The following is a 17,041-nucleotide window of genomic DNA, read 5'->3' as shown; positions in this document are numbered from 1 at the left end:
GTAAACTTTGAATACTGCAAACGAAACGCTCAAATTGTAAAGTCAATAATCAATATATTAGAACATTCCACGTATGAATATTTGATGAAAAGAAAATTAACCTCCATTTTTTAATCGGTCTAGCTTTTTATGTAACTTTTCTAGACATTCCTTTAATTCTTTGATACATGTATAACATGTTGATTTCTCAGTCCACTCATTTACCGATTCATATTTTAGGGAGAGCCTTTTCTTTTTGAAGTTAGTTTCATTGTTTCTTTCTTGATCTCGCTAAGGATTGAAAGCACCATAAGCATGTTCATGAAGACGGAAAACAAATAGCAAGAAAAAAGAGAAAAAGTAAAAAAGACATCGATAAGATCTTTGGAGAAGCCATTGGTAAATATTTTTAGAGCAAATTAATAAGAAAGAAGCTGTATTTATTTTAATCTTCTAAATTACTTTCTTATTATAAGAGGGTAAACCTTTTTGAATAGATGTTTTTATAAATTTTTTTACCAAATATAATATTTGAAGTATTTTAATAAGAAGATAATTAATTTTGATGGATTATCGTATGTTAGAAAGTGATAAGAAATTGATTTTTATACTTAATTTAATGAGATGAGATTTTTAAGATTTTTAAGTTATGAGTTTAACCTTAATTTTTAGGATTGAATTCATTACATCAAATTATGAGTTCACAAATAATAATTTTTAATTTTTTAATCAAGTTTTACATAAAATTCATTCATTTGCATAAAAATTATTGGATTTGAATAAATCTATAACAAAATAACTTAATGAGTCCCTATTAATATGACACTCTTTAGTTGTATTTTTTCTACTATCATGTGTTAGAAATGTCGAATTTGTACTCTAATCAAGTATTTGCCTAAAAAGGAAATTCTTTAACTATGCCCATTTTCACTTATACTATTATTTTACCTGATTTTGCAAGTTGCATGAGAACCAAGTATGGAAAAACTTGTACCATTAAATGTGATAATTGACTAATTTTTAATTCTTAATTCATTTGATTTAGTGGTAAAATTAGTAACTAGAAAATATTTGTCTCCATTGATTTTAACTTTTAAAGGTCTGTCAGTAAATTTAAAAATATATTTTTTGGTTTATTTGACTTCTTATTCTTATACATTAAAAAAAAGACTAAACAAAAATCATGAGAAAAATTATAATACATTTCAACAAAGCTAAGGTACAAAAAACATGATAACAATTAAATCTAAGGGAAAAACTTTGCTATACAACTAGCTAGAATTTTCAAAGAGAAAACTACAATTACTTTATTTTAATAATACCCAGCCTTTTTCACTAGAAATTTTTGTGTTCAAACTCTAATTTTCATCATGCATTGTCTTCACATAATTGACCAAACTTGCCAACTTTCCATCCTGCAAACGAAAAGACCAAGTAAAGTTAATAATCAATTTACTAGGTCATTTTATGAATGAATATTTGATGAAAAGAAAATTAACCTTTGTTTTCAATTGGTCAAACTCCTTATGTAGATTTTTAAGATGTTCCTTTAATTCTTCGATACATGTAGAACAAGTTGATTTCTCGCTCCACTCATTTACCAATTCGTATTCTAGGGAGAGCCTTTTCTTTTTGAAGTTAGATATTGCACTGTTTTCTTTCTTCATCTCGCTAAAGATTGAAAACATCATATGGACGTTCATAAAGACGATAAAACAAATAAAAAGAAAAAAGAGAAATTGTAAAAAGGACATCAATAAGAACTTTAGAGAAGCCATTGATTGAAAAATATTTTTAGAGAAAATTAATAAGAAAGAAACTTTATTTATTTTAATTTTCTATATCACTTGCCTCTTATAAGAGGGAAAACCTTTTTAAATAAATGTTATTATAATTTTTTTACCAAATATAATATTTAAAGCATCTATAGGAAAATAATGAATTTGATAGATTAGCATATGTTAGAAAATGGTAAGCAATTGATTTTTATGCTTAATTTAATTAATGAGAAGAATTGAGTTTGAATATATCTTATAGAGATTTGAATAATATATAGGTAGTTATATATTTTGGATAAGACATAAGATCCCCTAAACTATAATATAGAAATCACAGCGACACACCTTAACTTAATATATGTCCTATATATTACCCTCTCCTCCCCTTTGAACTCAATTTTGTTTTATATTTTCTTACACGTTTTATGGTGATGTGGCACCTTCAACTAGGTAAAGTTAACTGTGTGTATAACATGCGTCGTCACGTGTGCAATTTTTTATTTTAACTTTTAAAAAAATATATTTTTAATTCTTTTTAAAACAATCTTCTTAATTTCTTTATCTTGTATTTAAACTAAGTTAATACATGTAATTTTAAAAAAATAATTAGAAAACCTTATATTTAAACTTTTTTTTCTTTCAAATTTTAAACTTCATTCATTGTTTTTTCACTCTTATTTTGCTATTGATTTTATTTATTCCTTTTATTTTCTTTGTCTTTCATTTGATTTGATTTCAAATTTAATTCCAAATGTCTTGTATTTAAGTTAATTTTCAGAAGTATATCGAAAGAAGTGAATAAAATCAAATAAAACATAAAAAATTAAAACATTAAAATTAAAGGACACTTTTTAAAAAATATTATTATTATTATTATTTTTATAAAATATACGTAAATTTTAAAAACAAATAAAAGTGGAAATATTAGAAGTTCGTAAAAGAGAAAAAAAAAAGTTTAATCAAACTCCTTACGCAACTTTTCAAGATGTTTCTTTAATTCTTCGATACACGTAGAACAATTTGATTTCTCGCTCCATTCATTTATATATTCGTATTTTAGGGAGAGCCTTTTCTTTTTGAAGTTAGTTGCATTGCTTCCTTTCTTGACTCGCTAAGGATTGAAAACACCATAAGAACGTTCATGATGAAGATGGTAAAACAAATAACAAGTAAAAAAGAGAAAATGCAAAAAGGACATCGACAAGAATTTTGGAGAAGCCATTGGTAATATTTTTTAGAGCAAATTAATAAGAAAGAAGCTTTTTTTATTTTAATCTTCTATATCACTTGCTTCTTATAAAAGGGAAATCCGTTTTAATTAGATTTTTTTTTTACCTAATATAATATTTGAAGTATTCTAATAGGAAGATAATAAATTTTGATGGATTAGCGTATGTTAGAAAATGATAAAAAAATAATTTTTATGATAAAAAAGAGTCATAAGTTCTTTTATTCAATAAATGCATACTCTTAGTTTTTTTTAACTTGTATAGTAGAATGTCAAGAAATGAAGTCTTCTTTTATCTCTTGACCAATTAGATCAATAGCTTCCAATTTCCATCATTATGAGAATTCATGGCTCGAAAAAAAAAAATAAGAGAAAAAAGAAACGAGTGATGAACAAATTAAAGTCAATCTTCAATGGAAAAATCTAAAGAAAATCATCATATTTTTGGATTTAAATAAACAAAGATTTATCCAATCTAAGGAATATCTAGCACATCAATAACTACTCATTAATAATTACTAACCCAAAAAGGAAAACAGAAAGAATCGAGAGGGAGAAAATTATTGAAAGTAAGGCTTATAGGCAATTTTTTTTGTCTAACAATTTATTATTTCTTGTCCATGAAAATCGAAAGTGTTTCATCAAAATTAAAGGATGAAAATTACTCATTAATATATTTAAGGGTCCATTATTAATTTACCCAAGATAGAAATCTCCATGGATAATTTTCAACTATATTTTTCTTAGAACATTAAAAAAAAAATCCTAAAATAAGGAGGGAGACTAAGAATTTATTGTATTTAATTGGTGGAAATATTATCGAATTCGTTAATTACTTCCGTTTCAATAATTGTTTTGTGATTTTCTTTTGTTTAGTGTGTTGTATCGATAATTAGGGTGGGTTCAAAAATTTTACTCGATGAGTTAAATCTTTAAGCTTCTTAAGACTGAATTCAATATGTCAAATTATAAGTTCAAAAATAAAAGTTTTAATTCTTTTTTATCAAGTTTTACATAAAATTCAATTATTCGCATAAAAAATATTGGATTTGAATAAGTCTACAACAAAACAACTTAATGAGTCCCTATTTATATGATACTCTTTAGTTGCATTTTTTCTAATAACATGTGTTAGAAATGTCGAATTTGGCACGTACTCTTAGTATTTGCCTAAAAAGGAAATTCTTTAACTATGCCCATTTTGTACTTATACTACTCCCTTAGTTTAAAAAACAAAGGAAAAATTGTATATAATAGCAAATTATTAATTTAAATTAAATGTTATAAATATAGTTTGATTTAATTGTACCCCATAGCAAACTGTTACTATTTCGCCTCTCTTCCTGGTGGAATCTCGCTCGCCACTCTCGTTCTCGCTGGCAGTCTCGCTCGCCTCTCTTGCTTTTATCCAAACACAAATGTATAAAATGTGTTTGTGTTTGTATAAAGCGAGAGAAAATTGTATATATGCATATATTTTCGTTTCCCTCTCCCAGATTTCGCTCGTCACTCTCCTAGATCTCGCTCGCCACTCTCACTTTATACAAACACAAATGTATACAGTGCGTTTGTGTTTGTATAAAGCGAGAGAAAATTGTATATACAAATACAAATACAAATGCATATATTTTTCGTCCTATACACTTATGATTATACAAATACGATCTTTCCTTGCCCCTTTTTTTTTGTTTTTCTCTCTTTATCTCTTTATACAAAACAAATTATACAATTGATTCTTTTGTACATGTATACCGAAACAGATTATACAATTGCTTCTTTTGTATATATGTATAGCTAAATAGCCATAGCTTTCTTTTGTATATGTATAGCCAAATATACATATTTATGTTTGCTATGAAGCGCAATTATGCAAACTATAGCTATAACATACAAATATGATTTTTGTGTTTGCTATATGTGAAAGTTGCTCAGAATGACCTAATTTCCTTTTTAGTCTGTTTAAAACAGAATGACCCCTTTACTTTTTTGGCAACACTTTAACTTCAACTTTTCATGTGACATATTTAAGGCCACAAGATTAAAGGACATTTTGGTACATTTGACATAACTTTAATTTAGAACCACAAGATTAAAAAATCTTCTTTCTTTTCTTAAACTCCGTTCCAAGTCAAACTAGGTTATTCTTTTGAAACGGAGGGAGTATTGTTTTACCTGATTTTTCAAGTTGCATGAGAAGTGAGAACCAAGTATGGAGAAACTTGTATCATTAAATGTGATAATTGACTAATTTTTCATTCGCAATTCATTTGATTTAGTAGTAAAATTAATAATTAGAAAATATTTATCTCCATTGATTTTAACTTTTAAAGGTCTGTCATTAATTTTAAAAATATATTTCTTTTGGTTTATTTGACTTCTTATTCATACATTAAAAAAAAAAAAGACTAAACAAAAATCATGAGAAAAATTATAATACATTTCAACAAAGTTGAGGTACAAAAAATATGATAACAATTAAATCTAAGGAAAAAACTTTGCTATACAACTAGCTAGAATTTTCAAAGAGAAAACTACAATTACTTTATTTTAATAATACCCAACCTTTTTCACTAGAAATTTTTGGGTTCAAACTCTAATTTTCATCAGGTATTGTCTTCACATAATTGACAAAACTTGCCAACTTTTCATACTGCAAACGAAAAGACCAAGTAAAGTTAATAATCAATCAATTTACTAGAACATTTTATGAATGAGTATTTGATGAAAAGAAAATTAACCTCTGTTTTTAATTGGTCAAACTCTTTATGCAACTCTTCAAGATGTTCTTTTAATTCTTCAATACATGAAGCATAAGTTGGTTTATCGCTCCACTCATTTACCAATTTGTATTCTAAGGAGAACCTTTTCTTTTCGAAGTTAGTTGCATTGTTTCCTTTCTTCATCTCACTAAGGATTGAAAACACCATATGAGCGTTCATGAAGACGATAAAACAAATAAAAAGAAAAAAGAAAAAATGTAAAAAGGACATCAACAAGAACTTTAGAGAAGCCATTTATAAATATTTTTAGAGCAAATTATTAAGAAAGAAACTTTATTTATTTTAATTTTCTGTATCACTTGCTTCTTATAAGAGGTAAAACCTTTTTTGAATAGATGTTTTTATAATATTTTTACCAAATATAATATTTGAAGCATCTAAATAGGAAAATAATGAATTTGATAGATTAACGTATAAAAATGGTAAGAAATTGATTTTTATGCTTAATTTAATTAATGAGATGAATTGAATTTGAATCTATCCTAAAGAGACATGGATAATATATAGGGAGTAAGATATATATTTTGGATAAGACATAAGATGCCCCTAAACTATAATAGAAATCACAATGACACACCTTAACTTAATTCGATTCCTATTATCTCTCCTCCTCTTCAAACTCAATTTTTCTGTATTTTCGTACATGTTTAATGCTGATGTGACACCTTCAACTAGGTAAGATTGACTGTGTGTATAACACGCACCGCCATGTGTGTAGTTTTTTATTTTTAACTTTTTTTTTTTTTTAAAAAAACCTTCTTATTTTCTTTATCTTATATTTAAGCTAAGTTAATACATGTAATTTTTTTAAAAATAAAATATTTTCCCTATATTTAAACTTTTTTTTTCTTTCAATTTTTAAACTTCATTCATTGTTTTTTCACTTCTTTTTTTCTACTGATTTTATTTTTTCCTTTAATTTTCTTTGCCTTTTTTTTTTATTGGATTTCAAATTTAATTCCAAATGTCTTGTATATAAGTTAATTCAGAAGAATATCGAAACAAGTGAAGAAAATCAAATAAAACATAAAAAAATTAGAACATTAAAATTAAAGGACCTTTTTTTTGAATTATTATTATTATAAAATATACGTATTTTTTAAAACAATTATAAGTTGAAAGATAAGAAGTTAGTAAAGAGATTTTTTTTTAAATCAAACTCCTTATGCAACTTTTCAAGATGTTTTTTTTTAATTCTTCGATCAATACAGAGTTAATTTCTCGCTTCATTCATTCATCGATTCGTATTCTAGGGAGAGCCTTTTCTTTTTAAAGTTAGTTGCATTGTTTCCTTTCTTGACTCGCTAAGGATTGAAAGCACTATAAGAATATTCATGAAGACGGTAAAACAAATAACAAGAAAAAAATAGAAAAAGTAAAAAAGACATCGAGAAGAATTTTGGAGAAGCCATTGGTGAACTTTTTTTTAGAGCAAATTAAAAAGAAAGAAGCTTTATTTATTTATTTATTTATTTTAATCTTCTATATCACTTACTTCTTATAAAAGGAAAAACCTGTTTAAATAGATTATTTTTATAATTGTTTTACCTAATATAATATTTGAAGTATTCTAATAGGAAGATAATGAATTTTGATGGATTAATATGTTAGAAATGGAAAAAAAGATTGATTTTTATGATAAAAAAGAGAGTCATAAATTTTTTTATTCAATAAATTCGTAATCTTTTAGTTTTTCGACTTGTACAATAGAATGTCAAGAAATGAAGTCTTCTTTTATCTCTTGACCAATTAAATCAATAGCTTCCATCATTATGAGAACTAATGACTCGAAAAAAACAATAAGAGGAAAAAAAAAAACAAGTGATTAACAAATTAAGGTCAATCTTCAATGGAAAAATCTAAAAAAAAATCACCATATTTTTGGAATTAAATAATCTAAGATTTATCTAATTTAAGGAATTTCTAGCACATTAATAACTACTCATTTATAAGGAATTTCTAACACATCACTATGTGTTAGATATTGTCGAATTTGTAAGTGAAATTGGCAAGTACTCTTAGTGCCCGCTTGAATTGGCTTAAAAATTGGTCAAATTTATTTTTAAGTCAGTTTTTGACTTTTGAAAGTGTTTGGCAAATATAAAAAATGACTTAAAATAAGTTACGGAGTGTTTGACAAGGTAAAAAATGACTTAAAATTAGTCAAAAATGACTTAAAATAAGTCAGAAATCAAAAGCAGGTCTCCCCCTACTTTTGATTTTTTGACTTAAAAGTCATTTCAGTTTGACTTTTTATTTTTGACTTAAAAGCTACTTTTTTTAAGTCAATCCAAAGGGCTCTTACTATTGGCCTAAAAAAGAATTTTTTTTACTATGCCTATTTTGCACTTATACAATTACTAGTGAACTCAACTGCGCTTTGCATGATATATAAGTAAAATTTTAAAATATTTTTTTATAAATCAAATTGAAACAAATGAGAGAATTTAATTTGCTTTGAGCCGCAATTTTTTTTACATATTAACAAATGATACCAAAGTAAAAAATGAATTATCAAGTTAAGTTGAAACACCATTAAAAACTAATCAGGAAAAAAATATTAGCATTTTGATTTAGATTTGCCCGATCAAAAAATAAAATAAAATAGGACCATGATCCTATTTTGTGATATTGACTTTTCATTTTTTACTAAGGACATGTTATACATTTTAAATTTGATCAAGATTAATTTATTTAAAATGATGAGTTCAACGAAATAGTACAATTGATGACCAATATCAAATTAATCTTCTTTTTATTCTAATTAACTTTTGAAAACAAAAGAAACAAAATTGGATATAATATTAATTTCAATTCCTTGACATGTAGTTAATTTAAAAATAAAATAGAAATATATAGTTGAACATAGTAATCTTCTTTATAATTTTGACATATGAATAATATTTTCTTAATTATCCACAGACAGATATTGTAAAGCTTAATATTAACTCTCAATTATATATAATCATAATTAGAACATTGGAGCACCTAAATGACAATGGTACCATATTTCATACTTCTATATGATAAAAAAAAGTTACTATAATTTTTTTTTTCTTTAGCTAAACTTATAAATTTACAGAGAAGAATGATACACAAAATACATTATATTAATATTTGAATTGGAATAACTTTTTATTTTATTCAAAAATCGATATATGATAATAAAAATTTCAAATACAACTTTCCAACTTGAAGTTGTGTTTCTAGTTTGAAATTATTTTTTCATTCCACTTTTCACTTTTAAAGTTATATTTAATTAAGTAAATTTCAAATATTATTTCCAATAAGTATAATAAAACACGTCTCAATCTTCCTAAAAATCAAATAACATTATTTTAAAAGAATCTATGTCCGAACATCTACTTAAAAGGTGAAAAAAGTTATATTAGGGATGTTGAATGGACTTTGCTTATTCAAAATTACATCTTGAATGAAGAATTTTGTCAGAATAATATTTTGTATCATCTTTACTCGTTACGTTCTTTCTTCTCCTTGTTTACTATCACGTCAATCGATTGAATTTCGTTTTAAACACTATGTAACCCATGAAAAATCACCATTACACGCAATTCAAAATCAATATTAAAAACAAAGAAAGTAAGGACATAATTTAAATAATAAAAAAGAAATATAAATATTGGGAAAGAATATGGCACCATGATAACCATTGAAAATTATAGAACTTCTATATAATTTTCAAATGTTGTTCGCTTATTTTCAACACAGGGTCTAGACTTTTAAGTTTAAGGGAGTGTTTAGATAGATTTTTTTAAGTGATTTATAAATGAAAGGCAAAAGTTGGAAAACCTTAATTTTTGGCTTTTGATTTATTTTTTAATTTTATTTCAGTTAAGCGTGTTTTTGTATTTCACAAACATTTTCAAAATCAAAAAAGAATTTAAAAGCTAAAAGAATTTAAAATAAGTTAATTCAAATACCCTCTCCAAACACACACTAAGTAACATGACTGTTGAATTTTTAAATTAGTAATGGTTCCTCCCTTTAATGATGCAATTATGGAGAGAATGGTGCATATGAGGACAGAAACAATTATAGCATTAAATATTTGGAATTATGTCATAGTTATAGCCTTAAATACTGAAATTGTAATGTCGTTTTTTTTTATATCTAAGATTCAACAACCTTTTTATAATGCAAGAAAAAACTTTAAAAACTGAAAAATTAGATAAATATCTTGCTTGGTCTCTCTCGATATATTCGCCCTTTTAATTGAACAATATTAAATGTAAATAATTATTTTGAAAAATTGATAGATTAACTTTATTTTTTGTAAAACTAGTTTAAGAAACATATAAGAGAAATTATCAAAAACAAAAAAATATCAATGTTGGACTAAGAAGAGTGTCACATCAATTTTTTATTTCAGCTTTATTACAATTATTATTATAATATTATTATTATTATTATTATTATTATTATTATTATTATTATTATTATATAATATATAAGTATTGATCAATTTTATTTTTTTTAAAAAAGAAAATCTAATTATGTTAAAAAAAATTGCAGTTCCTACTAAATTATAATCACTTATTTCTAAGAATACATAAATAAAAGGAAAGAAAAATAACAAAATATGGAAAATAAGTGATTTAAAGAAATAATATAAATACCATAAATGATGATATTAAGATAAGAAAGTAAAAGAAATTTATAGGTCATGGTGATATGAATTACATATGGTCATTTTTTTTTTTTTATATATATTATAAAATTTTAAGATAAAATTTTCAGTCTATTAAATTAGAAATAATGTCAAATAAAAAATAAAAGTGAGGCATGATTTTTTTTTTTTGAAGAGTAGCTTCATTTTTGAGGAATTATCATCATCATCATCATTATTATTATTATTATTATTATTATTATTATTAATATTATTATTATTATTATTAATATTATTATTATTATTATTATTATTATTATTATTATTATTATTATTATTATTCAAAAAAAAAGAAAAAAAAAGAGGCAAATCAAATACTGTAAAATTTGTATTTCAATTCTTATTAAGTGATAATAACTTATTTCTAGGATAAATAAATAATAAACAAAAACAAAGAAAGGAAAAATTGATCTAACGAAATAATATCAATAACATTAATGATGAGATTAAGGAAATGAAGTAAAAAAATTTAAAAGTAGTAATGATGGTAGGAATTAAATATAATCATTTTCTATATTTTATAAAATTTTAAGATAAAATTTCAAGTCTATTAAAATCAGAAATAATATCAAAAATAAAATAAAAGTGAGGCACAATTTATTATTTTGAAGAATAGCTTCGTTTTTTGAGGAATTATTATTAATATTATTAAAAAAATAAAAATAAAAAAGAGACAAATCAAATTCTGTAAAATTTGTATTTAAATTCTTATTAAGTGATAATAACTTATTTCTAGGATAAATATAATAAACAAAAACAAAGAAAGGAAAAAAAGTGATTTAAGGAAATAATAACAATAACATTAATGATGAGATTAAGGAAATGGAGTAAAAGAAATTAAAAGTAGTAATGATGGTAGGAATTAAATATGATCATTTAATTTAAATATTTTATAAATTTTAAGGTACATTTTCGGTCTTTTAAAATTAGAAAAAATATCAAAAATTAAAAATAAATATCGAGACATAATTTTTTTGGAAGAATAACTTCATTTTTGAGCAATTATTTTAATAAAAATATAAAAAAAAATATGTCAAAATAATTGATAAAAAATAATAAATATTAATATTAGACTAAGATAAGTGTCACATCACATTTTTTATTGATTTAAAGAAATAATATAAATAACATTAATGATGAGATTAAGATAAGAAAGTAAAAGAAATTTATAGCTCATGGTGTATGAATTAAATATGGTCATTTTTTTTATAATTTTAAGATAAAATTTTCAGTCTATTAAAAATAAAAAATAATGTCAAAAATAAAATAAAAGTGAGGCATAATATGTTTTGAAGAATAGCTTCGTTTTTGAGGAATTATCATCATCATTATTATTATTATTCAAAAATTTAAATAAAAAAGAGGCAAATCAAATACTGTAAAATTTGTATTTCAATTCTTATTAAGTGATAATAACTTATTTCTAGGATAAATAAATAATTAACAAAAACAAAGAAAGGAAAAAAAAATGATTTAAGGAAATAATATCAATAACATTAATGATGAGATTAAAGAAATGAAGTAAAAGAAATTAAAAGTGGTAATGATGGTAGGAATTAAATATGGTAGTTTTTATATTTTACAAAATTTTAAGATAAAATTTTAAGTCTATTATAATCAGAAATAATATCAAAAATAAAATAAAAGTGAGACAATTTTTTTTTTTGCAGAGTAGCTTCGTTTTTTGAGGAATTATTATTATTATTATTAAAAAAATAAAAATAAAAATGAAGCAACTCAAATTCTGTAAAATTTGTATTTAAATTCTTATTAAGTGATAATAACTTATTTCTAGGATAAATAAATAATAAACAAAAACAAAAAAAGGAAAAAAGTGATTTAAGGAAATAATATCAATAACATTAATGATGAGATTAAGGAAATGAAGTAAAAGAAATTAAAAGTAGTAATGGTGGTAGGAATTAAATATGATCATTTAATTTAAATATTTTATAAATTTTAAGGTACATTTTCAGTCTTTTAAAATTAGAAAAAATATCAAAAATTAAAAATAAATATCGAGACATATTTTTTTTTGAAAGAATAAATTTATTTTTGAGCAATTATTTTAATAAAAATATGTCAAAATAATTGATAAAAATTATTAAATATTAATATTAGACTAAGATAAGTGTCACATCACATTTTTTATTTCAACTTATTATTACATATAAATATAAATCGTTAACAGAAGAAATGATTAAAAAGTGACAAATCAAATTATGTTAAAATATATTTACAATTCATATAAAACTATTTTGAGTTTTTGTAATTAACTCCCTCCCCCACAAAAAAAATGAAAATCTGAATAATGATGGAGGGTTCACACAGTTTGTGGAGAGCTGCTTGATAGGACTATTCTTTTGCACGAATTTGTAATCTACTCAGTTGAGTTGAAAAAAAAATATTTAAAAAATATCATAGCGGAAGACAAATACAAATTCATTATTAAATGAATATAAAATTATAATTTGAAGGAAAAGTATTCAGGTTGGGGTGATCTTAGACACTACTCAACAAATCACTCTCCAGCTTACCTTGGAAGATGGAAAACAAATTATTACTTCTATGGTATATGCCAAATGTTCTGCAGAGGAGAGAATATAACTTTGGAATGATTTGTACTTTATTAGTGATAATTACTCAGGACCTTGGTTGGTTGGGGGAGATTTCAATGTCATATTGGGAGAACATGAAAAGATTGGAGTTCTGTCTGTGTACATTCAAGGATATGAGGATTTTGCTTTCTGTGTTAACTCATGTGGTCTGTTTGATATAAATTTTTCTGGTAGTTCGTTTACTTGGTGAAATGGAAGAGTTGATGAAGAATGTATTTTCAAAAGGTTAGATAGAATACTGATTAATCAAGAGTTGCAAGATCTCTTTTGGCAACTTGGGGCTTCAACATTTAGCAAGGACTGAATCTGATCATGCACCTTTATTACTAATTTGTGGAGGTCCATCTCAAAATTTTAAGAAACCATTTAGATTTCTAAATTTTTGGATTGTCAGGGCAGATTTTAAGGAGGTGGTTAAGGCTAGCTGGAGTGGAGACTACTCTAATGATGATTTCTTACAATGGAAGTTGAAGTTGAAGAAGACAAAATTGGCTCTGTCTAAATGGAGTAGGGAGTAGTTTGGAGACATTTTCAAACAACGTCTGATCAGAGAGGAAATAGTTAAGTTGAAAGAAGAATTATTTGAACAAGATCCTTCCATAGCTAATAGAGTTGTGCTACAACAAGCTTATGCTGAATACAAATTCTACTTACATTATGAGGAGAAGTTTTGGAGGCAAAAGGCAAGCATCCACTGGTTCTCAGAGGGGGATAAGAATACCAAATTTTTTCATGGCTTGGTAAGAGGAATAAGGAGAAGATTAAATGTACAGAGAATTATGAAGGTAGATGGCCAATGGGTAGAAGGAGATGATGAAGTGGCGGNATTTGAACAAGATCCTTCTATAGCTAATAGAGTTGTTCTACAACAAGCTCATGCTGAATACAAATTCTACCTACATTATGAGGAGGAGTTTTGGAGGCAAAAGGCAAGCATCCACTGGTTCACGGAGGGGGATAAGAATACCAAGTTTTTTCATGGCTTGGTAAGAGGAAGAAGGAGAAGATTAAATGTACAGAGAATTATGAAGGCAGATGGCCAATGGGTAGAAGGAGATGATGAAGTAACGGCTGAAGCTTTGAGTTTCTTCCAGTATCAATTTGTTGGATGTAATTTAGATAATAATTTTTCTTTATTATAGAATATTCAACCACTGGTGACTACAGAGGACAATGAATTGTTGATTGCAATTCCTGAAGAAACTGAAATTAAAAGGGTGGTTTTTGAGCTTGATGAGGAGAGTGCCTGTGACCCTGATGGTTTTACAGGGCATTTCTTTCGGGTCTGTTGGGATATTGTTGGGGCTGATATTGTGGGTATTGTGCAAGCTTTCTTTTTGGGGAATACCCTTCCCAAATCCATTACTCACACTAATTTGGTATTATTGCCTAAGAAGGATATTATTCAAACCTTCTCAGATGTAAGACCAATTAGTCTCAGTAATTTCATTAATAAGGTGATTTCTAGAACTATTCATGATAGACTGGAGGGTTTGCTACCAAGACTAATGTCTGTGAATCAGTCTGGTTTTGTGAAGTGTAGAAGCATTTTTGAAAATGTATTATTGGCTCAGGAAATTATTACAAATATAAGGAAGAGGGGAAAACCAACAAATATTGTGATAAAATTGGACATGACTAAGGCTTATGATAGGGTGAATTGGAGTTTCTTAGTGAAAGTGTTGGAACACATGGGCTTTAACACAGTGTTGGTTGACATGATTTGGAGATTGATTGCCAACAACTGGTACTCTGTACTAATTAATGGGCAAACATATGATTTCTTTCACTCTACCAGAGGGGTGAAGCAGGGGGATCTCTTATCCCCTGCATTGTTTATCATCACAGCAGAGGTGCTCTCAAGAGCCTAAACCAATTGTTCTTGAACACTAATTTTAGAGGATATGTGATGCCAAAGTGGAGTGAGAAGCTAAATCATCTCGTTTATGCAGATGATACCATCATATTTGCTGTTGCAAATAGGAAATCAATTGCTCTTATCATGAATACCCTGAAAGATTATGAAAATCAATCAGGGCAGAAGGTCAATAAGGAAAATAGTCACTTTTACATGTTCAGTAATGCCAGTAATGCTCTTATAAGAGAAATGGAGGAAGTTACTAATTTTGTGAGAGGTACTTTTCCAATAATCTATTTAGGGTGCCCTATTAGCCATGCAAAGATGAAGAAATCACACTTTAATGAATTGATTAAAAAGAATCAGAATAAGTTACAAGTTTGAAAAGGCAAGTAACATCTTTTGGTGGTAAGGTGGTATTGATCAAACATGTGTTGCAAAGTATTCCAATATATTTGCTATCGGTCCTAGTACCACCAAAATGTGTAATCAAGGACCTTCATAGGATCTTTGCGAGGTTCTTATGGAATTTCAAAGAAAATGGTAGGGCAAAGCACTGGATAGCCTGGGATGACACTTGTCTTCCTAAAGAGGAGGGGGGTCTTGGCTTTAGATCCCTCTTTGATGTGTCCAAAGCTATGTTCGCAAATATTTGGTGGAACTTTAGAACTAAAGGCTCTTTATGGTCTCACTTTATGTGGAACAAGTACTGCAATAGATATAGACCCCAATTGGTGGAATGGAGGGGAGGATCTCAAGTTTGGAAGATGATGTTAATGGCTAGAGATAGCTTTGATCAAGAAATATGGTGGGAACCTAGATGTGGTCATGCTAGCTTATGGTATGACAATTGAACACAACTTGGAGCCTCATATTACATCATGCCTGTTGATCATGTTATTGATGAGAATTTTGAAGAAGTTAATCGACTAAGAGTGGATGAATGGTGGGATAATAAATTGTTGACTGAACTTTTTGATTCAAGTATTTGTGATCATGTGAATCAAGTCATGGGTACAATTCAGCAGACAGACGAAAAGGACAAACAATGGTGGATGCCTAGCAGCAAAATAAAATTTTCTGTTTGAAATTATCCGAAGCAGGAAGGATCCTCACAATGATATAATGTTTATATGGGAGAAGTGTTTGCCTTTCAAGTTTTCCTTTCTGATGTGGAGGATATTATTTCAAAGGATTCCAATTGGAGAAGTCCTGGTTAGAAGCATGATAGTTGATCACATAGAGTGTTGTTGTTGTGACACTAATACTCCAGAATCATTTAAGCATTTATTTGTACTATGTCTGGATGCTACATATCTCTGGAAGTTGTTTGCAGGGGCTATTGGAATGCAAGGTCCATTCATTCAGCTAAAACAAGCTATTTATAAGTGGTGGGAAGAAGATTGTGCAACTAAGTTGAAACCTTTGTGTAGGGCAGTACCAAGTTTTATCATCTGGCAATTATGGAAAAGGAGAAATATAATTTTACATGGGGAAGCATGACCAAACAGACTATGGTACTGGAGATTAATAGGAATATACATCTGATGGCAAAATCAAGATATTCTTGGTTAGCAGAAATGCCTAATACTTGAATTTCTGGAAAACTACACACCATTAATAAACAATACAGTGGTAAGGTGAACGTGTCTGAAGGGGAAAGCTACAAATGCAACTCAGATGGGTCTAGCCTACGTTCAAATGCTTTTTGCATCAGAAATGGTCAAGGAGAGTTGGTGTATGCTGAAGATTGCAAAACTGAGTTTTGTTCTGTATTATAGGCTAAAGTAAAAGGATTTAAAGGGGGTCTACTGTATTGCCTAGGTCACAATCTCCTCCTTCTGACAATGGAAACTAATTCGGTAACCATTAAGAAGATTTTGGATGGAATTTGGGAGGTGCCTTGGATTATTTCTGTAGACATTAGAGAAATTATGAAAGCAATGGAGAACAAGGCTGTGACACTAGTTCATACATTTCGAGAAGGGAACAAGCTCGCAGATTATTTAACTAACATAATTGTTAATCTTGCAGGTACATGTTCCATTCACTTTAATCATACTAATGATCTATCAATACCGGCAAAAAATATTCTGCAGTTGGATAAACAAGG

Source organism: Solanum stenotomum, chromosome 2 (assembly GCF_019186545.1).
Source record: "Solanum stenotomum isolate F172 chromosome 2, ASM1918654v1, whole genome shotgun sequence".
Classification (NCBI taxonomy): domain Eukaryota; kingdom Viridiplantae; phylum Streptophyta; class Magnoliopsida; order Solanales; family Solanaceae; genus Solanum; species Solanum stenotomum.
Note: the sequence above shows the minus strand (reverse complement) of the source record.